At 38.4% G+C, this 25,155-nt stretch overlaps 2 long non-coding RNA genes across 2 annotated transcripts; both read right to left on the bottom strand.

Annotated features, from left to right (window-relative positions):
- Positions 1 to 3,427: 3,427 nt before the first annotated feature.
- On the bottom strand, positions 3,428 to 4,623 carry LOC118817002. The gene is made up of 3 exons (XR_005007929.1): positions 4,536 to 4,623; positions 3,862 to 3,894; positions 3,428 to 3,539 (listed from the first exon to the last, which is right to left on the bottom strand). It is a non-coding gene; the product is annotated as an uncharacterized LOC118817002 (long non-coding RNA).
- A 6,603-nt stretch (positions 4,624 to 11,226) lies between these two features.
- On the bottom strand, positions 11,227 to 15,511 carry LOC118816994. The gene is made up of 4 exons (XR_005007928.1): positions 15,392 to 15,511; positions 11,640 to 11,714; positions 11,427 to 11,510; positions 11,227 to 11,332 (listed from the first exon to the last, which is right to left on the bottom strand). It is a non-coding gene; the product is annotated as an uncharacterized LOC118816994 (long non-coding RNA).
- Between the last annotated feature and the right edge of the window lie 9,644 nt (positions 15,512 to 25,155).

Below are 25,155 nucleotides of genomic sequence, written 5' to 3'. Positions count from 1 at the left end.
GAAAAGTATACATATAAAAAGTCCATGAATTAATTACATTCGTTCATGTTTATTAGTGGTTCATAATTAGTTCAAACTACTTACTAAGCAGTTATAACACTCACATCCAAAGGCACCAGCTCACAAACCAGGATTTCTTAGTAAGCCAAAAGTTGAGGATTGTCCAATCAGAATGTTCCTCAGCTCTTCTCCTATTGGACAGGCTTGTTTATTTAGACCAGAGGTCACTAATAGGTGGACCGCAGTCCGACTCCAGACTCAGACGCTGTCCTAGGCGGACCTGGGCCTGTAACTGATAAACTAAGGAGAATTATTTCATTTCGACTGGGTGGTCCTATTTTAATCGGTGTAGGTTTTCTAGCCTTTACGGTAGCTTTAGCGGCCGGAGACTCACAGACCAATTGCATGCATTGTAAAAATCACATGTGACGCTACTCAGCCAATCAGATCTGTGCATTATGATGAGCGCTGAGACTCAAGTGAGTGGCGCACACACAGGGGAGGGACAAGGCGAGACATAGCAGTTGGAGAAGAAAGTGAGCCAGATGATTTTACATGGCTCTAAAATTATATAAATAATTATAATACTGTTTAAATATCGCTGAATTGTACTTTATTTGATTTGATATTCAGTTGTTGACCATATAAGATATTGATATAACTACTACTTCAGTATACAGTATATGGCACTGAATCATAATGCAAGTTAGACATTATTATGTTTGGACTTTTGCTTGAGGACATTTTCTTTGACTGGACCTTATTAAATTTTAATAAAAGACCTCTGATTTAGACTGTGATTAGGCTGAATTGTGTAAAAAAAAACCCTCTGCTTGCCTAATAGTGAACGCACGTTCATATATAGTGTTAAACCTCAGATCTTGTGGTTACTTTCTTACTTGATCTTCTCCATCAGTCAGATAGAACAAGTCGTGTTTGCTTTTTTACAACTTATAACTGCTTATTAATACATTTTAAGGTGTTTATGATCATAAGGGTAGTCTTACTGTAGTGCCGAATTTTGCCTCTTACAGTTGAAGTGCTAAACCATAACATGACACAAATTGGCCTTCAGGTAGAGGTCAGTGTGGGATCATAAGAAAATAACTGACCTAGAGTCATGTGTGCTAAGATTAAGATGTAGGTTTTACAATATATGAATATATTTTACTTCATACAAGTGAACTTGACTCTCTGTGCACTCAACAAGGGAAATGGTGAGAAATTGAAAAAGTCGAATACATCATAAGATCAGTTAAGACAAAAAATGATAAATGAACGATCAGCTAAATCATTTACAGTCAGGGACAGAACTGCTTATACCGCCATCATTTCGGCTCTCTACATGACGCCATTATTCTATATTTTACCAGGACGTCATACAGAGATCATTAGTTCTTAAGTCAGATGTGATAAAAAGGTGATTAAAAAAAAACACAAAATGCATACATGATTTTAAAAATCATAACACATTACAAATAACTGTACATGAATGCAAAGCTAAGAAAAAGTACCAAGAACTGAGATAAAAAGTTTTGATCCCACTATATATAACTATGTAACTACACTTTAACATTAAATGTAACAACAATGTAACCACTGTTGATGTATTCACTGTTACAGATGGATCACAGAAGAGCAGCTAATGTACATATACATGAGAATCAGCTTCAGATTTTACTTTTGTATCTTTGTAGTTATGAGTACATATACATGTAAATATACATGTATAACAGGGTGAACTGCTGTTTTTAACATACATGCTACTACAGCTAGTTGCAGATTCAGCATAAGAACTGTTATATTGTATGTAACTGCACACTTTCTAATACAATCAGAAAAGCCTTGTTGGGAAAAGAAATAGTTCATATAAATATAATTGCCCTCACCCTATTACATATGTGTAATTACATGAGATAAAGTGCGCTGTTACAATGAATAAGGTACCATTGTGTAATTACATGAGTAAAAAACTTGATACACATGCTTATTTACCTAAGTTATTGGCAGTCTTCTATTATCATTTCTCTGTTTTCAGACCTGCTGAAGGTGCTTTGGCCTGTGCTTTGGCTAATCATGACATCTCTATCAAATACTTCATCAAATCCACTGGACGGTGTGATCCTCCCCTCCACTCTTCTTAGTCCACTTCAATAACACGAGCTGTTCAGCTCAGACTAAACTTTGGTCTCTGTGTGTTAGTTGCGTCTGAGCCCTGAGCTTCTCCTTGCAGACCAGTATGCATAGGAGGGGGTCTGAGACCACCCTCATACTGACCAGAAAGGGAGACATGGTGTTATACATGCCATACATGCCATACATAGGCAGTGTGCTATTGGTTTTAAAGACACATGCAGTTATAACCGGTGCACAGACAGAGAAAAGTGTCAGTGTAGAAACTATCAGCACCTCTAAACCTGCTGCCTTCATGCCTGTGTGAGGAACATGGTCATGATTAGGAGGAGCTTTACATGTAAGTATGCATGTGACTGCTAAGATACAGAAAGGCAAAAGACACAAGACTGAGTTTAAAAACTCTAATTCATCAAAAATAATAATTTGGATTCCAAACAGAACCAGACACAGTACGATGGACAGGATGGTGGAGCAGAGTGGTGAGAAAATGTGAGCAGAGCAGGTTTGGTCATTCAGAGAGAGAATACTCTCTAGCGCCACCAGCTGATGGAGGTAAAGACCACAGATTCTAAAAGTAGGCCATAATACCTCAGCAGGAAAATACAGCCATCCGTCGTACCAGTCGTAATAGAGCTCAGAGATGGGAGTACTCTTGATGGAGTATAAATCCGACAGTATAAACACACTCAGGATCAGCTCTGAGAGATCATTCAGGAGGAGGAGGAGGATGAAGGCTGAAATTCGGCCTCCGCTCTTGCAGTGTTGGCATATAATCCAAAGAGCCCAAACCAGAGCTGGCAGACCCACACATATGCCAGCAATGAGGAAGACGATGATTATGATGTTATTATAATGAAAATCATAAAAATAAGGTTCCTTAGCAGTGTAATTACTGCTGTTGGGTAAAGGTATAAAGGCTCGCTCAGTAGTATTTGTGTTCATGATCAGTCCAAATTCTGAATCACTGTGAAACTAGTGCAGCCCTGAAACACAAGTAAAGAAGGAGCATGTGTGAGTGGAGTTGCGGAACGGAGTATTAAGTAGCTGTTTGTGCACAGTTTGCTATGTAAGGTTAGAACATTAACTGCTGATAAACCACTGAGATGAACGCTGCTACTGCAGCACTCGCAGCCAGAAGAACATATGATAGGGACGCAGTGTTCACTTCCTGTGAGATACACTGATGAGTGCAGCGTCAGAGATCTTACGATTGGTAACTGCCTTGATGGCAGATTTTCATCATAAAACTGCTGATAGCTGACTGTCCCACTTTGTTATGGCCAACTAGAGTGGCCATAAGGGTGACCAGACTTCATGGGATGGTGGTACTGATGCCCAAGGAAAGATAGGCTCGTCCCTGTACTTGTAGGCAAGGGGCAAAACAGTGGTGATAAACAGGTACACTGTTAAAACAAAAAAAAAAGAAAAGAAAAAGAAAAGATTTTCACAGTAAAGGTACTGTAATATTTAATGGGCAATTGCCATTATTCACATTAAAAAATCATACATACACTGTACTGCAACACTGATAGAATGAAAATAGAAACAATGAAAATTCACAAAAACATGATCATTTTACAGACAGCTGTGTTCTGTTTTAATGGCTGTTACTGTTATTATGATGGTAAAATACTGTATGTCAGAATAACTAGCTGAATTTGGGAATCTGTTGAATTACAGTAAAAGACAGTATTTCAAAAAAATTAAATGAAAACACACACTTACTGTGAAATAGGTTTTATCTTGCACTTCTGATTCCTGAATTCAACAGATAGAATTGCGCTCACTCTACTACAGATCATCACTGGTGGAACCAAACTTTGCATCTCCATTTTTGTCATTTTCCATTTTTTTCCACATAATATGAAAAAGCCAGCTGCTCTTTATGTTGTATTAAAATTTTATGATAAACAGACCAATAGAAATTGTTCAGAATTAGACAAGTTTTTTCCTTCTCCTGAAAATTCACCATTTTGGAGATACAAGTTTTTATCACAACGTCAACAAGACTGTTAAATATGTCGTAAAAAAAATATGCTGTTGTGTACATGTAATCTATCTGGAGCTGTGAATACATGATCAGTATGATCAGTATTGTTGCATTCATTCTTAAATAAAATAAATACATGTCTTCAAATTCAGAAAACCTTATAATCATCTCATGATATCTGTAGATACATTCGTTATACAGCAAACACTTTCTAACGCATCATCAGGTACTTCTCTATCGACCACTTCTACAAACATTGTGACATGCTGACTGTTTATAAACAAAATAACTGTCTCAAATAGTGAAGCTGGAGTTTTAAAAGCACAATTAGCTTTGAACGCTAACACACTGAACACTGGAAAATTACACATACAGCAAATTCAGCTGAACAATATTGACGTTTTCTTACCTGAAGCTCTTCTGCAGAGACTGCTAGAGCTAATCCTCTCTCTCTCTCCCTCTCCTTCTCTCTCTCTCTCTCCCTCCCTCTCTCTTTCTCTCCCTCTCTCCCTCTCCCTTCCCCTCTCTCTCTCTCTCTCCCTCTCTCTCTCTCTCTCTCTCTCTCCCTCTCTCTCTCTCTCTCCCTCTCCCTCTCCCTCTCTCTCTCTCTCTCTCTCTCTCTCCCTCTCTCCCTCTCTCTCTCTCACTCAGGGGGAGGGATTTCTTGTTGTCTTTGATGTTGTTCTGTTAAATTAAAACGCATCACTCTATAAGTGAGTTTCTGTCGGTGCTTCATATCATCCTTTTTATTTTTAGTCATTTAGCTCCTATTTAGATTTGTTTGTATTCAGTTTAATAGATTATTAATTACATTTTTTTGCACAAATCCTGGTATAAAACCAGAGGTGTATAACAAACTTCCTTACTCAAGTAAAAGTTGAAGTATAATTTCAATTTCTTACTCAAGTAAAAGTACAAAAGCAGGTACTCCTGGATGTACTTGAAGAAGAGAGTGAAAGTATTCATTTACAAAGTGCTTCTAATCCAATTAGTGAAACTTGGGGTTGTTTACTGAGTGTTAATTAGATGTACGCCACTGTGACACTAAGTGTAAATAATGGTTTACGTTAGACCTGCATGCATCATCTGCAAAAAAAATGACTTTTTCATATAATTTATTCATTCATTCATTCATTCATTTGCCAATTATTGGTTTTGGAACCAACCAAGTGAAAAAAAATTATTTTAAGTAAGGTCACTGATGGAATTCCTATTTTTATTCCAATTTATTTCCAGGATATGCGCTAGCTCACCACTCGTCACCGTGGAAGCAGCCAATCACAGGATTGTAATTTGCTAACAATTTGGCACTTGTTGAGGTGCCTGAGTAGAAGTTGTCTGATTAAAAAAATCTTTGTGGGAACAGTTTAGGGGAGGCCCTTTTCTGTTCCAGCATGAGTGTGCATCATTGCACAAAGCAAGGTTTGATGAGTTTGGTGTGGAACTCCAGTGGTCTGCACAGAGCCCTGACCTCAACCCCACTGAACAACTTAGGTACGTGTTGGAACGTCAGTTGTGAGTCAGGCCTTCTCATCCAACATAAGTGCCTGGCTTCACAAATGCTCTTTAGGCTGAATGGGCACTAATTCAAACAGCCACACTCCAAAACAACCACGAAGGGGGCCAGGTCCTTAGTAATGATGGGATGTCCAACAATCTCATTTAGGTGCGATGGTCAGGGGCCCAAACACTTTTGGCTGTATAGTGTATGTCCTGTGATATTACATTGTTATATATATATATATACACCCACACACATCAATCAGGCATAACATTATGACCACTTCCTTGTTTCTATGCTCATTGTCTATTTTATCAGCTCCACTTACTATATAGGTGCACTTTGTAGTTCTACAATTACAGACTGTGGTTCAGCTGTTTCTCTACATACTTTGTTAGCCCCCTTTTACCAAATAAAAGATAACCAAAAAAAACTACTATCAAAAATTTAAAACGTGTGGGGCAACATCTGATGCTACATCCATCAAGTCAGTGGTGCCTGAGAGCACAGTGGTGTAGAGTCAATAGAATAGAATAGAATAGAATTCTTTATTGTGCATTTCATTTACAAAAAATGGAAATTTCTCTTTAGATTATGCCATATTCTCCATCCATATGCTCCTCTTCATCCTCTCTTCTCTTCTTGTTGTGTCATCATACAGCAGGTAGCAGTGCAGCACCTTTTTATTCGTGTGTCTGCTTTGAAGCTCATTGGCTGAATGCTGGCAGGTTTACTCAGTTCATACAAAACATGGTAACACTTGATTTGGATGGTCCACTGTGGATTGCATTATAGATGCTTAGTCTACCTTTAACTAAAATCCAACTGAATATCTATTAAATGCAGCCGAACTTGAAGTTGTGTGCAGAAGATTCTACTAAATCTAACCCTAAACCTCACCCTAACCCTAACCTCAAGGCAAATCCTACACCTACTCCTAGACCTAACCCTAACCTTAATGTTGTTGATAATCATGTTGAGTGACCATCACCAGAAAGTTTGTAAATAAGTGTCTGTAGATGATCTATAGGGGACCATCCAAATAAAACGTGACCCAAAACAATACTGTGTGGTTTTGGAATAAAGTTAAACCTGCTGAAATGAATAAATATTAAAATAAGACCAGAGCATGACATAAGACAAACGTTTCAAGCTGCCACTAGATGGCACTGTTGATCTTGTGAACAAATGTGTTGCATGCAGCAGTGGCATAACTAGGATCTCATGGAACAAATTAATGCCCTCCATACAAAAATGACTTAAAAATTGACATTGTAAAGCACATATTTGTTACAATTTTAATGGATGGCATTGTGCTGTATTGCATGTGCTCTAGTTTCATTCATATTTAGCACATGTGGCCTGGATGGTCCAATTGACAGGTCAGGCTACCAGTCATAAAATCTTCTGGTTTGGGGGGCCACCCCTCCACCATGGGCCTGGTAGTTACGCCACTGGCATGCATGTCTATGTGCACGATCAGCCCAGCAAAAAAAGATAAAACTCCCTGTCAAAACACTATCTGAAAAGTCCATGCGTCAAAACTACAACCAGTTTCAATAAAGTACAATAATAACACAACCAAATTAAACTTGTCCTTGTCAGCCTGAATATCCTGTAGCCTAGTGAACTCAGCACCCTCTTATTATCAGACCTTCATTACTCCGTGTATTGTTTTCATATATTGCTTAAAAATATAAAAGCCCTGTATCTGTAAGGAATTGGTTCATGCTGCCTGCAGCCAGCAGAGGGTGTAGGCAGCTTTCAGGGAGGTCTAGAACCAGTGGCCATGGGAACTCCAATTCCCAGACTTCCCTGGGGTAATCAGGCCAACTAGGCTCACCTGCTGAGTGCTGTACTTATTTCAGCAGCAAACGGCACTCAGCGTCACACCTTTGTAGAGGGGTGCCTGGTATGGTGGACAGAAAAGAAAAGAAGGTCCTGTGGGGGTCCTGACCATTGAAGAACAGAGTAAAGGGGGGCTGTACTTGTAAAACTACAAAGTGCTCCTATAGAAACAAGGATGTGGTTTTAATAAAGTGGCTGGTCAGTGTGTGTATGTTTGTATATCTACACCGATCAGGCATAACATTATGACTACGCTCATTGTCCATTTTATCAGCTCCACTTACTATATAGGTGCACTTTGTAGTTCTACAGTTACAGACTGTAGTCCATCTGTTTCTCTGCATACTTTGTTAGCCCCCTTTTACCCTGTTCTTCAGTGGTCAGGACCCCCATGGACCCTCACAGAGCAGGTACTATTTGGGTGGTGGATCATTCTGAGCACTGCAGTGACACTGATGTGGTGGTGGTGTGTTAGTGTCTGTTGCGCTGGCACAAGTGGATCAGACACAGCAGTGCTGCTGGAGTTTTTAAACACCTCAGTGTCACTGCTGGACTGAGAATAGTCCACCAACCAAAAATATCCAGCCAACAGCGTCCTGTGGGCAGCGTCCTGTGACCACTGATGAAGGACTAGAGGATGACCAACACAAACTGTGCAGCAGATGAGCTGTTGGCAGATGTTCTGTGAGGGTCCATGGGGGTCCTGACCACTGAAGAACAGTCTGTAATTGTAGAACTACAAAGTACAACTATATAGTAAGTGGAGCTGATTATTTATATATATATGGTATTTAATATAATAATAAAATGAATTAATTTGTGGCAAATAAGCAATTAAATTATTTTTCATATTCATTGCAAAAAAATTAAATACTTTGAAACAACTGTTCATTACCTGAGTTGAATACATGGCTCATGATCACCTGATAATAGTGCCAGTGCTTAGATGGTTGTGCCACTCAGGAGCCCCTCTTGTTATAAGGGCCCAGCCTGCCTGGAGCTGGGTCACCTGCAAGGCCATCCTTGCCCACCAGAGGGAGGCACAGATCGCAAAAACGCTTGTAATATCGATTGACTTGTTATCGATTGACTTCTACATTTAAAAAGCAAGAAATACAGGGCAGCCGATCACAACAGAGTTCATCATTCGTCACATTAGAGGCATTTTAACAAATACAGCCCATTTAATTCTAAGGTATAAAGAGAGGTTGGTTAAAATGGCGATGTAAAAATAAATTATGACAAGTGTACGTCAAGTTAATATCCATCTCTTGCTCATATTTTCTCTCCACTCTGCCCCACTGTGCTCTGTATCATTGTGTGACTGTGTTTATGTTTCTAGAAATGATTGGATGGCTGGTTTGACTTGCTGCCTTTAGTAAAGTTAACACTCATATGCTTACTTACCTGCAAAGCCTCTTCTGACCACATCCTGCCCACAAGCAGGAAGCCAGTCATCTTGATTCAAAGTGTTGCCATGTTTTTGACTATACAGACTGTCTAGTGAGTTTGCGAGTGATTGCAGAGCGTCTGCTGTGTGCTTCGTCTGCAGGGAGAGCCTTTGTGTTCAGAAAGCACGAGAACACTCAGATCAGGGCGGAGCTCTATAATTTAGCAGCAGTTGTCTAGCAAGAAGTCCTGACGGTGGGTCACTTTTATGCCCACTGCATCACCGTGCCAGCTTATTGCTCACTGTTCAATTCACTGCTCAGTGGTACTGGGGTCATTTATCAGATGAATCATAGAATCAGAGCAAGTTTAAAGGGCTGTTAATCATTTTTTTAATTACTTATTTATTCTGTAAATTTATTCAGTTTGTACCAATTGGAATTCTCAAAAAGTTGAACATCATAAAAAGCAAAAAAAAAAACAAAAAACAAAAAAAAACCAAAAGGAAGTAATTTTGCACTTTGACCTGGGTTTAAATGAAAATAGTACAAAGAAAAGTTGCCGTTCACATTTACATCTTCATCTCTTTAGCTTCTTTCACAGGGGCTCTTTTATATCTAATCTCGTATTCGTTTTTAGCCTGTGTGCTTGTCTTGTTTGACCAGTATGTTATAAGATTATTTATTACATATCTGGATAGTACTGCTGTCCAAAGATGTATTATTTTATTTAATGATTATTAAGCCTATAACATTGTAAGACTTCACATACACCTTGTGTAAGGTTTTACATTAAGTACATTCATTGAGACTCAATAATGTTTAGTTCACACTTACTGATGAGTAATCGTGTGTATTTTGCACCAGTATCTGCAAAAGCAAAACACTATTTACAATCAAGACAAAGATACAGAACACATGTACATACACATACGTGTATATTCTCACTGTCAAAATAACTCGTATCTCCAGAAAAAGTAACTTTACAGGAGAAGGAAAAAAACCTTTTTCATCTTTCATGGAACATATTGAGAAAATGATAAATGAACAATCAGCTTAATCAGTTACAGTCAGTGACAGAACTGCTTATACCGCCATCATTTAGACTCTATACGTCACTGTTGTCGAAAGAAAACCTCGTATCTCCATTTTTCCTGTTTTTCATTTTTTGGCATAATTTGAAAATGCCTGTTGTTCTTTACATTGTATGTAAATTTCATGAAGAATGGACCAAGAGAAACGGCCCAAAATGACGTAGAAAAAAGTCTGGTTCCATTGACTTACATTAAAAGTATTGTAAGTTTTTTCCTTCTCCTGTAAAGTTACTATTTTGGAGATACGAGGTTTTGTTCTGATAACAGCGACATGATGCCATTGTTCTGTATTTTACCAGGACGTCATACTGAGATCACAGGTTCTTAAATCAGATGTGCTATAAAGGTGATTAAAAAAAACACAATGTTTACATCATTTCAAACATCATAACAGCTTAAAATAAATATACATGAATGTAAAGCTAAGAAAGAGTACCTAGAGCTAAGTTTTGCTCCCATCACATAGCTCACTAGTAACTATGTAGGTACACACTAACAACAATGTAACAACTATTGATGTATTCACAGGTACAGATGGATTACCTATGAACAGCTTATCGCTGTTGTTGGAAGAAAACGTCATATCCCCAAAATGATAACTTTACAGGAGAAGGATAAAAACTACGTTACTTTTAATGTAGGTCAATGGAACCAGACATTTTTTCCAAGTTTTCTTTTGGTCCATTCATCATGAAATTTACACACAATGTAAAGAACAACAGACATTTTCAAATAATGTCAAAAACTGAAAAATTTCAATGCTGTAACAGTGTATTTTATCTTGAGTAAATACATATATACAATAGGGTAAACCGCTGTTTATCGTCCTCATACTACTACAGCGGGTCAGAGGTAAGCAGTCTGTAATTGCACACCTATTACAATCAGAAAAGGATTGTTGGTTTTTCATACATAGAATACACGCTAGCGCCACCAGCTGGTGGAGGTAAAGACCACAGATTCTAAATGTGGTCAAGAATACGTCAGAAAGAAAATAACAGCCTGCCACTGTACCATTCTTGATAATAGAGCTCAGAGATGGGAGTACTCATAATGGAGTATAAATTTAACAGTATAAACACACTCAGGATCAGCTCTGAGAGATCATTCAGGAGGAGGAGGAGGATGAAGGCTGAAATTCGGCCTCCGCTCTTCCAGTGTTGGCATAAAATCCACACAGCCCAAACCAGAGCTGGCAGACCCACACATATGCCAGCGATGAGGAGGACGAAGACTATGATGTCGGTATTATAATAATCATAAAAGTAATCTTCCTCAACAGTGTAATTACTGAAATTGGGTGCAAGAGTTTGCTCAGTAGGGTTTGTGTTCATGATACGTCTGACGTCTGAATCACTGTGAAACTAGTGCAGTCCTGAAACACAATATAAAGAAAGAGCATTGTGGAAGTGAGTATTAAGATGCTGTTTGTGCAAAATTAGCAAGTGAAGTGAATCATGAATACTTACTGATAGCAGAGATGATGAACACAGCTACTGTAGTACCCACTGCCGGAAGAACATATTATAGGGACGTGTTCTTTGATGTTCTACCTACACAGAAAAAACATCTCTTAGAATTTACTGGGTGATCAAGAATCATTTGAAACAAAAAATATCATAATTCGTAAAATTGTGTTTCCTTAAGTTATAGAACATCTAAAAATGGTAATGCAATCGTACTTGGATATGAAAGAAGCATCCAGAAAAAGTCGTCCTCCTTTATGAGGAAGGTTGGGTCGAGCACTCATCACTTTGCTAAAAACACATCAGCAAAAACATACAACAAATACCATTCTTCAGCCAGTGATTGCAAGGATTTTAAGTATTTCATGCTGTACACTGCACATCATGAAAATATTCAGGGAATTCTTACAAATCTCTGCATAAAAAAAGGTTGAAAACCTGAACTATATGTCTGTGACCTTTGACCACTCAGACAGCACTGCATTTAAAAAAAAAAATACTTTGAAAAACTGTTAACAATAAATACCGTCCGCCTCTTCATCCACAAATGCAAGTTATGACCTCCACCGTGCATAATGTAGTCTTATGTTAACAGTGTCCAGAAACACTGCAGACTTCTCTGGGCTCGAGCTCATTTATATTGGACTGATGCACAGTGGCGACATGTATTGTGTTGTGTTGAGTCAACCTTTCATAGTTGTATGGAAATATTGGACGTCATGTTCTCTGGGCCAAAGAAGTAAAGTACCATCCAGAGTGTTACCAGCGTTTGTCATGGTATGCCAGGTTGTTAGTGGGTAACCTTGCACATCTGTAAAAGCACCATTAATACTGAAAACATTTTGGAGCAACGTATGCTGCCTTTTAGATGGCCTCTTTTTCAAGGACATTCATGCTTATTTCAACATAACAACAGCAAGCCACATTCTTCATGTCCTACAACAGCATAGCTGTGTAATCAGAGAGTTCTAGACTGGTCTGCCTGCAGTCCAGAACTGTCTCTCATAGAAAAATATGTGTCTTTTATTAAGGACAAATATGACAACAATACCACAAAAAAAATTGACTTCAGTCCCCAAACAAAGTGCTGTTCAAAGGAAATTGATGTAACACATTTCCTTTTTGGAATTAGGGGTGTATAATTTCATGTCTTTAGCCAATTGAAAAGGTTCTGGCTACGCCCCTGTGTTTGCATTTTGTGAAACGCAGATTGAAATGTAAGGGGCGTAGCAGGAACCATTTCAATAAGGTGGCCAGCAATTTTATTGGGGTGGCAAACTGAGAGGGGGAAAAAAGGTGTGAGGCACCATTTTGAGAAAATGTGTCTAAGAAACAAGCTAACCTACTTTAGCATTAGCAGGAACCTATACTCAACTCTGGACTCACAACTGATGAAATCTTGCCTGCATTATGAAACACATACATGCACTCAGTTGTAAAGACAACAGATGTTACTATAAGATGTTAAATGTTAATACTTATTCATTTATGATGACAGTTCCCTCATCTTATTATTATACAGCCTACTTAATAAACACTGCTGAAGTACACTAGACAAATTACTAGTCTGATTCCTATTCTATGATCAACAAAATAATACTGTTATTAACTGGGTTGGCCACATGTTTAAATACACTATCAGTTCAGAAAAACTGGAAGTGATTTTATCCTGTTTTCCATTATGTTATGTGAAAATAAAAAAAAATAGCAGAACTGTTCTGTGGTGACTGTCAACTGTCTCACTTTGTTGAAATGGGTGGCTGAAATGATGACCACGCTTCATTATGCCCCTGGGCATATTTAAGGATAGACTGATTCTTTACCTGTACCCAAAGGGTCAAAACAATACTGATAAACAGGTACACTGCTATAAAAAAATGAATTTTCACTGTCAAAATGCTGTAAAATACTGGTCAATACCTGTTTTTTTGTTTGTTTTTGTTTTAATTCAGATAAATAAACTTTACTCCTTCTGTATTTTAACACTGCTAGAATGAAAGTTGAAACAAAATGAAAATTCAGAAAAAAATCACCTTTATTTTACAGACAGTTGTGTTTATTTTAATGGCTATTACTGTTATGCTAATGGTTTGTCCACATAACTAGTTGAAATATCTGGTACCCCTGCAGCTGGACTTTGTTGTTGTTACCAACCTCAGCTCACAGCAGTATAAGGTTCAAAAAGAAGAGGCAAAACAACTTGAAAATGTTGGTAAGGCTGTGGTTTTGATGGCAAGTATGCTAGCTAGCGCATCAGATTCTTATAGCTGTCAGTTTATTTGGCTGAAGTTTTAGTATGTTACAGATCATGTTCCTTTAAAACTGGCTAAGTTAGGTAGCAAATCGCTGCTGTTGGAAGAAAACCTCATATCTCCATTTTTGTCATTTTTCAGTTTTTTGACATAATTTGAAAATGCCTGTTGCCCTTTACATGGTGTGTAAATTTTACAATGAATGGACCAAAAGAAACGGCCTAAAATTACTTGGAAAAAAATCTGGTTCCATTGACTTACATTTAAGTAAAGTATGTTTTTTCCTTCTTTTGTAAAGGTATCATTTTGGAGATATGAGGTTTTGTTCCGACAGCAGCGAAATTCAAGTGCTATATAAACACTTAGCATAGATCAGCATAAGCATAAGTCTGGCTCCATTGATTTAGGCCTAATACCATTTTTTCTTTTTACCCCAACCCTTTGTTTTCGAGTGTCACCCTAACCCTTTGGAACTGAGTTACAAGGGGTAGTGGTTGAAATCTTTCCCTACAAAATGGGACTCAAATAAAAAAATAAAAAAATAAATAAAAAAACATTGCTTCATTAACAGTTACCAGCGCTGCTCTGTAGGCGACCCTGCCAGTCTGCAGTGATAGCAGATGAGGGTAAAGTTCAGCTCCTCACTGCTGGGCTTTAGTTACATTTAGGGTATCATATGCCTTCGAAGAGGGGGGATAAGACAATTGTTTAATACGAACTGCCAATTCTTCAGTGACATGATGCTGAAGTCAGCTATTCACCAGCTTCTTGTTCAAATTGTCCCATTCCAACTTAAACGGTGCAGCAGTTACATTCTGGCGCGTCAGGCGTCAGAACTGCTGGACTATTTAAGGTGGAACGGAAAAATTAACTAGCTAGCTACCGAAACATGCTATTAGCATGCTATTACCGTTTTTTATGCTTATTATGAAGAAAACCACCATGATACATTGAAGCGACATTAAACTAAGACAATACGATAGTTATTGTAATTTTTAACAGAGAAAATTCTCACATTTGTGGGTTTCTTTGATCTCCTGTTCAGCCATCTTGCCGTTTTTTCTTTTTTTTTCTGATAACACTCTGTTTGGAGTGAGTCTTTGAAAAACCTCTGTTTGGAGGGTCATGTAGCCCTAACACGTCGCGCTCCCCCTCTATCTCAACAAAAATTGGGACACCCAACCCCTGAACGTGCAGAACAGAGGGCTAAGGGCTAAGTAGTTGGGGCAAGGGGTGAAATGGGATTGGGCCTTACGTTAAAATTAAACTAGGTTTTCTCCTTCTCCTGTAAAGCAATCGTTTTGGAGATGCAAGGTTTTCTCCCGACAGCAGCGATATGTTGTGTTTTGGATGCCGATGTGCTGGTCAACTAGTTAAACCAGCAGAGAGCATCATAGACCACAGAAAAAAGGAGTTCATACAAGTATAATTGCCCTCAGCCTAAAACATATCGTCACTTTCGGAACAAAACCTTGTATCTTCATTTTTGTCATTTTCTATTTTTTTGACAGCTGCTGTTTATGTTGTGTTAAAGTTTCATGATAAATGGAACAGTAGAAATGGTCTAAAGTTACTTCTGGTTTCTTTAACACACATTCAAAATCAAGATGTAAACAGGCTGGCAAATTAGCATCTCTATTAAATACTGAAGTTCAGTTAACATTTTTAACTTTTAAAACTTTTTATAGCACATTCAACTGAACAGTTTCTTCTTACCTGAAGCTCTTCTGCCACTGCTTTCTCTCTCTCTCTCTCTCTCTCTCTCTCTCTCTCTCTCTCTCGGGGGGGGGGAGATCTTGTTTTCTGTAAGTGAATGTCTGTGGCTGCTACATCTTATCTACTTCATTTTTATTTCAGCTTATCTTTAGTTTTTCATGAAACCTGGCATGTAACCCAAGGTCTCAACCGTAGACAAGTGTCTTGCTGAAGTACTCTAGTAATAAATTACTCTACTGAAAGTTGACATATGATTTTTTTACTCAAGTTAAAGTACAAAAGTACAAATGTACTGAAAGGGAAAAGTAAAAGTGTTAATTTAAAAAGCGTTTTCTGTTGGGGTTTGAAATTCAGTTCTTGAAATAATGCAGTAGTCCAAATAATGGTTTATCTTTAAAATCATACAAGAGAAAGATTTTAATATAATTAATTTATTTCTTCATCAGGAATTGTATTTTAAACCCATGAGGTCGAATAGTTTTTGTAAGTAAGGTCATGGATCGGAATTCTTTTTCCAAAGTATATAGAATATGTGCTCTTCCGATTCCATGGCTTATCCATCTCACCTCCTTCTTGTTTTTGTCCTTTTCCCATGTTCGTGGTAGCTGTGGAAGCAGCCAATCACAAGTGTAATTGCCAGCACACCAATTATAAGATGCACTCATTCACATTTACAGCATTTGGCAGACGGTCTTATCCAGGGCAACTTACAGTTTAATCATTTTGCGCAGGAAGGTAGTGTTAGGAGTCTTGCCCAAGGACTCTTATTGGTATAGTGAAGGGTACTTGAGCAGGTGGGGCATTGGTAAGAATTTGGCGTTTCATGAGGTGCCTGAGTTGAAGTTACCAAAAAAAAACAAAAAAAAAACACACAAACCAGTGGAATATTCTGTAACAAGCTTAAATTAGATATAAATAAACGTATGGTTGTTGATGTAAAAAACTACTGTAAACTATTTTTATAATAATTTTTCAAGTATCTTTAAATGTTCTTTGTATGTTTTCATGCAATTAATTTATGGTTTCTTTTACATATTTTATACACATTTATAACATGCTTTTTGTCAGTGCAAGAAACTAGAGCCACTTATCTGCTCTGGAAAGTCAGACGTACAGATTATCAGATGAGTCAGATTTCCTGATAAGACAAGCTGGAAACACTAAACTAAGCGAAACACTCAGTTGCTGCAGGTTTGGGTTTTTGTAAAAAAAAATTTAGTTATTCAAGACTCTATTGAGAACTTAAATAGAGTTATGACTCTGTTAGTTGTGAATATGTTCTCTAATGGCTCAGACTGTATTACACTAGTTTTGAGATAAGGCTGTAAGGTTATAAGCAGTCTAAAGGCTTATTTACACTCAACTGTTAAATACAGATGCGGATGGAGGCTTCTGTCCATACTCTGAGTTCATTTTGTAGAACTCTGAAGAACAGAGCAGTACCACTAGAGGCCGTGGGGGCAGTGTAGCCTGATTCCAGAGACATGTAGAGACATGATTCTAGCTTCTCTCGTTGGTAATAAAAGTCAAAAGATTTCTGCGTCCACAAGTCACAAGTATTTAATGGCCTCACAGAAACCACAGTCTACACTGGTGCCTCTTTTATCCCTTTTTTAGTTGGTATATTTCATGAACTTGTTTACTAGAGTTTGAAAAAAGACACTAACAACTCTTCTGTCCTTCATATGTTTATAACTGGACTGTGTTTCTGGTCAGGTGTTTGCGTGTTAGTTTTGCTGAATGCGGTAACAGGTCTAATCTCAGGAATGTGGTTTCAAGAAACAGCTAACGCAACCAGGACATCAAGAGTTGGGTGAATATCATATGTGCGCGTTATAGAGAGGAGGTTTAAATGTCTAAGCCTGATTTGACTATGATATTTGTGTGGGGGATTTTATGTGGTAGGTTTTATCTTCTGTGGTGACAGATTCTATCTCAGTGGATGGCACAGAGCTGAAGTGTTGAAAGTGTAATTCTTGGAAGTTGCTCGCACATGCACTTTTTCACCATAGGCTTGTAAAGAATCTGACTGCCCTTCCAAAAACTGAACTAAATGAGAATTACAAAATGGCCAACGGAGAAATTTTCATGGCTACAAGATTCTGAATTCATGGTTATGAGATCAGTAACACATGGCCATGTTATGTTTTCCCCCATAAAAACTATCACAGCAGTATTTTCTGCTTCTTTCTATTGACGTGTTGCTTGTGACAAGTAGGAAAAATTTGCATGGCCACTATAAAAGGCTATACTCCGTTGTTGTGGAGGACGCTGGGGCCAAGTTGTAGCAAGCATTTTATTTTACATTCCAACACAAAGCACAAAAAAACCAAATGAGCACCTAAATTGAGAGGTACAGAGAGTTTACTGGCCGTGGTCTAATAAAGGGTGTTAATTTGTTAAAAGTTTTTGTTACTGTAAAGAATATATTTTTACAAGACAGGGCTGTAGTTCTGGGTGGGCCTGTGTGAACCTACCCAGATTAATCACATGCCTGCCCCAATCAAAGAGGGAAAGTTTATATATTCAATAAGGTATATTGATCAAATGGGGGAAGATATTTATTACAAGTCTATTAATTAAATGCTTTAAACAGGTTCATTCATTAGAGGATGTACTTTTTGAGATGAGGTTATGCAATATTTCATTTTGTGAATTATTCCTTTTTGCATGCAATTTTTGAAGCAACACCATATGTTCCAAAACTAAAAATCCATTTTATAACATGCTGGTTACAGAGAGTAGATTTCAATGTAAAAGCCTATTTTTGGTAGTGGTGTTTGAGCAGGAGATGTTATCTTACTGTGGTAACAAGTGTTATCACAGAGGATCGTAAAAAGCAGCGAAAGTGTTAAACAGACGATTTGCATGTACATGCGCTTTTTCATTTTACATCTCTATCTGACCACAGTTTGACAAATGGAGAAAGACCTGAGTGAGTTGAGCTGTGAGATGCACAAGTCATTGTGCTTTATTAATGATCTGTATTTGGCCACAGCCACATAAAGAGAGCTTGCTGGCAGTTCACTCTAAGCCTAAGCTCTACACTCAGCTCATGTCTGCACTCTCTCGCTTCCAGCTCCCACTGAGACAGTACTGAATGCAGTACTGGAGAAGTAGCATTTTTCTACTAATTTTCCTGCACAAATTGAATTTATTTACTAAATTTGACATATAAGAAAAAAGTCAAACATAAATATGTATAAATAAATATGAAAGATGTGATGTGCCATAACATTTGTACAGGTCATAATTGGTTGTTGTTGTTGTTTTCACAGAACAAAACTGTACGTCATTTTCAAGATAATGACTTGAAATCTGACTGACTGACTGAGTGTCTCACAGGGCAGGAGGGTTCTGGATCATCAGTGTCAGATATTACATCCATGTTTGCTCTCTCAATTTGTGTATTTAAAAGCAGATTGTCTGAGAAAGTCACATGTTCTGCATGTAGCTAAAATACAGAGCACCACTCACTGGTTTTACTGATCCATGAACAGAGAAATATGGTTAAAATCTGTTTTAAACTTAATTATTAACCCAAAGAATAATTATGTGTGAAGCTGAATTACATGTGGCATCATATACAGTGAAGGGAAACTGATGTAGTTTTCTCAATGGCTGGATTTCAAAAGAGCTGAATTTATGATTCAGGTCCTGACACACTTCAGTACTCAGCTGATCAGTTGTGTGGTAAATGCTACAATATATTCAATTTATATAGCCTTTTCTCAAACTCAAGGTCACTTTACAGTGTCAACAATAAACAAACAAGAACGCACACACACACACACACACACACGCCAGCTCTGTAAAGGCCCACCCTGCTAAGCCATCTCCAGCCATCAGAGAGAGCCACTGTAATTAGGAGCAATCAGCAACACCTGTTCCTCCTCTTATTTGAGGAAAGCTCTTCTGGGCTTCTGTGCTCAGTCTAGAGTTGACCTGTCATGTGGCTGTGTCTCTAGACTAGTAATAGTACTGTACAGACTACAGTAATACTAATAACCCCTCTCGAGCTGCCCCAGAGCTTTGTCTTGTCTTCTCTAGGCCTTCTCTAAGTATAGAAATATAAGAAACCAAACAAACACATAAACTAACTAACTAAAAAAGGGAAAAAAGAAGAGAATGAGCCAGAGGCAGTGCTGAGTTCTCTGTTCAGCCCCGTTTGTCAGGTTTAAATTTCTTTTTTTTTCTTGATTTCCTGTGTCTCCTCTGTTGGGGAAGTGAGTTTGATAAGTAGCTTGTGTTTCCCTTTTGCTCTTCTAGTTTTGAGGCCCTGACTGGTGGTGTACTGGGTTTAAGCAGCCCTTCATTACTGAAGTGAATTGAATGCTCGGGGCTTTTCTCAGTCCATGCTTTTCAATGAGTTCTTGAGCACCTTTCAGACACCAAACCCAGTCTAGCTACTGGCACAGCATGGTCGAGAGTAACCTCTGTAGCCACAAAGGGAAAAGTTTTTCACTTTCTTGACTGGGTTCTCAGTCAGTGACAATTCAAACTCCTTGGCCAGTAGTGGATAATCCAAAAACAAACTCATAAGCTGTCCAGACAAACAAATAAAAACATGTACATATGTGCAAATAAGCATTATCTTACAGAGGACATTACAGAGTCTAACAGTAGTTACTGCAACACAATAAGGGAGATTTGTTAGGTTTAGTTTTACTTTCAAGTGCGACATGTCCACAGTGGTTGATGAGCGCTACAGCTCTGGGGGAAAAAAATCTGGATTTGATGGCCCTGAATCTGGAAGAGGTGATGTAAAGGGTGAGAGGCGTCAGCTGTAATTTTACCAGCGTACTTCGCCATCCTGCTGTTGTAGACGTCCTGAAGCATTGGCAGACTACATCCGACAATCCTCTCCACTGTGCCAATTTTGTGCTGAAGTTTAGCTCGTTCTTGTGAGGTGGAGGAACCAAACCTGAGTTCTGGCACAGACAGCTGGGACCATTTGACCTGAGCAGCTCTTGCACTGCTGTGTCAAATGCCAAGCTGAAGTATACAAACAGAACTCCAGCACAGGTTCCAGGACTGTTGAGATGCTGTAGGATGAAGTGCAGGGCTAAGTCTACTGCATCGTCAACGCACGGGATCCAGGAGAGGGTTTGCAATGGATTCCAGGTGGGCTAAGACCAGGCGTTCAAAGACTTTCATGACTACAGTGGTCAGAGCTACTGACCTGTAGTCAATTAGTCCAATAATGTTCATCTTTTTGGTGTGTGGATTGATGGTAGATGTTGAAACAAGTGGGAACAGAGCAGAGATCTAGTGATTTGTTGAAGACGTTGGTGAAAATCAGTGCTAGTTCATCATAGCAGTGCTTTAGGATGGATGAAGAGACTAAGTCTCAAAAGCTTTTCTCATCTTTTGTCTGCTGAAAAGCCTGTTAACATCCTGCTTATTGGTGAGATGAGTGGGGGGCCGAGGTTTGAGAGCAAGGGTCAGGGAGGAGGGCACTGGACTGGCAGAGAAAGGCTAAAGAATGTCTTTATGGATGTCTGCTATGGAACTCATTCTATGGAACGTCTGCCAGCACAGGCTTATTCCCAAGAGTATTTGGCTTGTGAAAGCTGTCCAATCAGGGTTCACAATTCAAACTAGTTTATCTACAGTCTGTTCATCATGAAATTAACACAATGCAAAAAATTGAATGTTCAAATTATGCAGACGAAAAGTGAGATACAAGGTTTTTAAGCAACAGTGATGATGTGGTGGGATCATTTTCCTTTTTCTCTTTACCAAACCTACATCAGTTATACAGAGGGGCCCTCGAAAACCCAGTTTAGTGCCCCTCAAAGGCTAGAGCCAAACCTGATAAAGTTATTAATGTAATGGAACTCACACATAGTACATATACTCATATATAATCATTATAGGGAAATCAAACGCCATCGTTAAAGGTATATGAATCACACGAGAGTAATGGCTATTTCACATCCGGATACTTTTGTTTCTTTAAAATATAGGCCTTTTATTCAGTCTTAAGACTTTTTATTCAGTAACTGGTATGAATGACTTCATAAGTAGCATGAAACTTATATGTAACCTATCACAGCTTACTGTAATGTAGGCTGACATATGGGCACGCAAGTAAAGTACACACTGTTATGTTTTGATAAAGGGCAGTTTTACCATCTAGAAATTCCAGCACTTCTTATCAGTGGGGTTTGTCAGTGACTACTGTCCACAGAAGGCTAAATGAACAGAAATATTTAAGCGACACTGCAAGATGCAAACCACTAGTTAGCCACAAAGGTAGCCAGGTTACTTTGCTAAAATTTCTTAAAAGAGCCTGCAGAATTCTGCGAAAAGTTCTTGCGTACAGATGAGCCCAAGATTAACTTGCATTGGAGTGATAGCAAGAGCTAAGTCTGGAGGCAAAAAGGAACTGCGCAAGATCAAAAGCACATCATCTCATCCGGAAAACATGGTGGTGGGAGTGTTATGGCCTGGGCTTGTAGGGCTGCCAAAGTGTAAAAATGTTGTATGCATAAAAAATCATTTCTACATGGTAAAACTAAAATGTCTGAAAAATAAACTTAAATCTGAGTGTGTACTTTAACCACATGAAAATTGTTGAGTACAAGTTGTGCAAAACTGTGGAATACAGAGGCAAAGAAACCTCTATCCCAATCATTATGGAGGGCACTATATGTGTAAAGTGGTTTGTCCTCGTCGTTTCAATGACGTAAAACCACACCTCAGTCATGGCGGTTACCTTTTTCCTAATGTGAAAAGACTGCTAAATAAGTCAGTGACAATTTTCATAATGTCATTTTCCAAATCAAGAAGAAAAATCAGATACTGAACCACCAGACAAACAAATTTTTACAAAAAAAAAAAATCGCAAGTAGGTTCACAGGTAGGTTATTAGTAGGGCCTATTTTCTAATGGGCCACATTCTGACCTCTTGGGCAATCCACACCCTTTTGGGGGGCTTGGGAGGCTATGTGGCAGCTGTCACTTGCTCCGCTTTGCAGATAGGCTTTAGAGGCGTGATATGTAAAACTATGCTGTGTGCTCCGCCTCCCCCTCCTTGAAGGGACACTTGTTGTTTTTGGTGTCATTGTTGCTTGAAGGTGTATGTGTCTGTGTTGTTTTGTATTAGGGTGTGGATGAGAGAGGAGATTAGTGCATATTCCATAAGGAAGTGACCTGCCTGCTCCCTGGCTGTGTTTGTGTGTACCTTTTCTGCTGGTGTAAATAAAAGAGCATTTCTCATGGTAGAAATAACGGCCTCTCCCACGTCCCCTTCTGTGCACAATGCATGATTGTACAAATTACAGAACATTTTTGCAGTGTTTGTAGATTCTGCTGTGGATGCTAGCTGTTCACCTCTACAAGAGTCTGAACTTTGAGATTCTTTTCGTAGACCAGCAAACACAGCAGGGGGTCTATGATCACTCTCAAACTCATCAGAGAGAAATACATCACCCATAGATCCCAGTGACTCCACAGGAAAATACACATGAGAGTAAATGTCCCATACAGGATCACTGTGAAACTGACAAAAGCTAACACTGTAGAACTCGGCTTCTTGGTTCTGTAAGGGAAGTCGCTGATATGAGGTGGAGCTCTACAAGTGACTATACATGATATCAGTGTTATAATTAAAAGAAGAGGCAGACTGAAGATTATGGCAGCAGTTGCACTGAAAAGCTCACCAAGGAAGAAGCTCATTAACCCAGTGATAGAAATTATGATGGAACAGGAAGGAAAGAAAACATGAGCCGAGCAGTGTGGATGTTTCAAAGAGAGAGCGCCCTCTAGAGCCACCACTTGCTGTAGGAGAAACCCATAAATATTTGATCCTGACCACAAAGAGGAAGATATCCAGCATATCATGTTTGTCTCCCAGCAGTTTTCATCCTGAAACAGTATTATCATTATGTATGGATTCAGAAGCAGCTCCAGCAGGTCACCGAGAAGAAGCACGATGACCAAGACTGAGATTCGGCCTCCACTCTTATGATGACCATACAGAACACGCAGAGCCCAAACTAGAGCTGGTGGACCTACACACTCTCCAGCGATGAGGAAGATGAACAGTCTGATCTTACCAGGCAGATGCTCTTGTTGATTCAAAGGATATTGAGAGAATAGGATATGTGCCATTGTATTACAGAGTCACTGAATTAGTCGTTCTTTGTCCTGTAATAAAAATGGCAGGTGAGCAATGATGTCATTTTCAGTAATAATCTGATTAATATTACGGAAACTGTTCCAGAGTGGGACTACTTACTGAAACTCTGGAGGTACGGCCACCACGCTGAACCCAAACAACCAGTCGATTGCACCAAATAAGAGAGGCTGAAAACAAATAATGAAAACACAAACCTCAGATCATAATTCAAAAAGAGACATGATGTTGATTTTCTTACCATTTCTGTAAATGAGATATGTGAGCGAGAAAAACTTAAAGAATCTTTACATAACAAATGTAAAGCTTCATGAACCTCATGTAAGAACCACTGAAACAGTTGTGTGACAAGGACCTTTCTGGGGTGGGCATTTGGACATAAAGGGTGGGCATCTACATTCCACACCAAAAACGCTGACAGTAAAGTCACGGTTTTGTTTAACAATTCTGTTAAAGGTGACCAGCTTGGCAGACAGCTAACATTTTAACAGGCTCCTCCAATAATATTAAGAGTTAGGCTCTAGGTTAAAATATCTACTGTAAAACTGTAACATACAAAATGAAGAGCATGTTACTTCAATGTCAGTTTTTAAGTGTCTATATGTAAGCTACAAATGTAGTATTAAACCCAGTATGGGGAGCTCTTTCATTTTCTTCCATAGTCATGGCAGTGATGTATTTTTATGTGAAAAGACTACTGAAAAACTCAAAGACCATTTGTGCAATTTTACATGTTCCAAATACAGAAGAACAGTCAGCCATTGAAATATCAAGCACAAATTTTACAATATGTATTTTTACAACATATTTACACAGACAGGTGCAGAGGAAGGTTATAAGTAGGGTCTATTATTATAGACTTCTCATGGTGTCATGCCTCCCTCCAGCTCTGCTGACATCAACATTTGTCAATGTTCTTCCGAACTCCAACTCCCAGAATGAGAACATGTGACTTTAAACTCTCAGGCATCAGCCTTTCACAGATCTGCCTCACCAAAATTCTTATTGTTTGCACCTGTGTTAAGTACTATTTAAACTGTTTGTTTTTTTTTCTTTTGACTTGGCTTGTGTTTTGACCTCACTCTCTGGATGTCCCTACTGGTTTGGATAACTTGTTTTTGGTTTTGACCTTGGCCTATTTCATCACCGTGAGTATTGATTGTCCCTTTATCAATAAAGCCTCAAATCTTGTTTTTAACCGCAAGCATCTGAATTATTCTGACCCATTACACATGGGCCATATTCTGAAATTCAACACGTTGTCACCATAGAAAGTGTTGAGAAATGTATGGAAATGCTGCAAATTCTACATTGTAAAAAAATGCTCTGTAAATTAACAGTAATTTACGTTAATTATTCAGTAATTATTTCGTAATTTATTGTGTTTTTTTTAACAAAATCATCTTATAAAGAAAGTTAAAACTAATTTTAAGATGTCAATAAAATTGCTATATAAATATTTTTTACAGTCAAAAAAAAACCTTCAAAAGAATCCATTGTTTCAGTTCTGTTTTTTCATACAAACTTCTATTCTTTCAAAAGCTCACAGGCTCCCCTAATAATACTCACTCAGTTATGTTAAAGTATTTACTAAATGAATCACTGAAAAACAACAATATAC

Source organism: Colossoma macropomum, unplaced genomic scaffold (genome assembly GCF_904425465.1).
Source record: "Colossoma macropomum unplaced genomic scaffold, Colossoma_macropomum, whole genome shotgun sequence".
In the NCBI taxonomy this organism is placed as follows: Eukaryota; Metazoa; Chordata; class Actinopteri; order Characiformes; family Serrasalmidae; genus Colossoma; species Colossoma macropomum.
The sequence above is the reverse complement of the archived record's forward strand: the minus strand, read 5'-3'. Positions and strand labels throughout refer to the sequence as shown.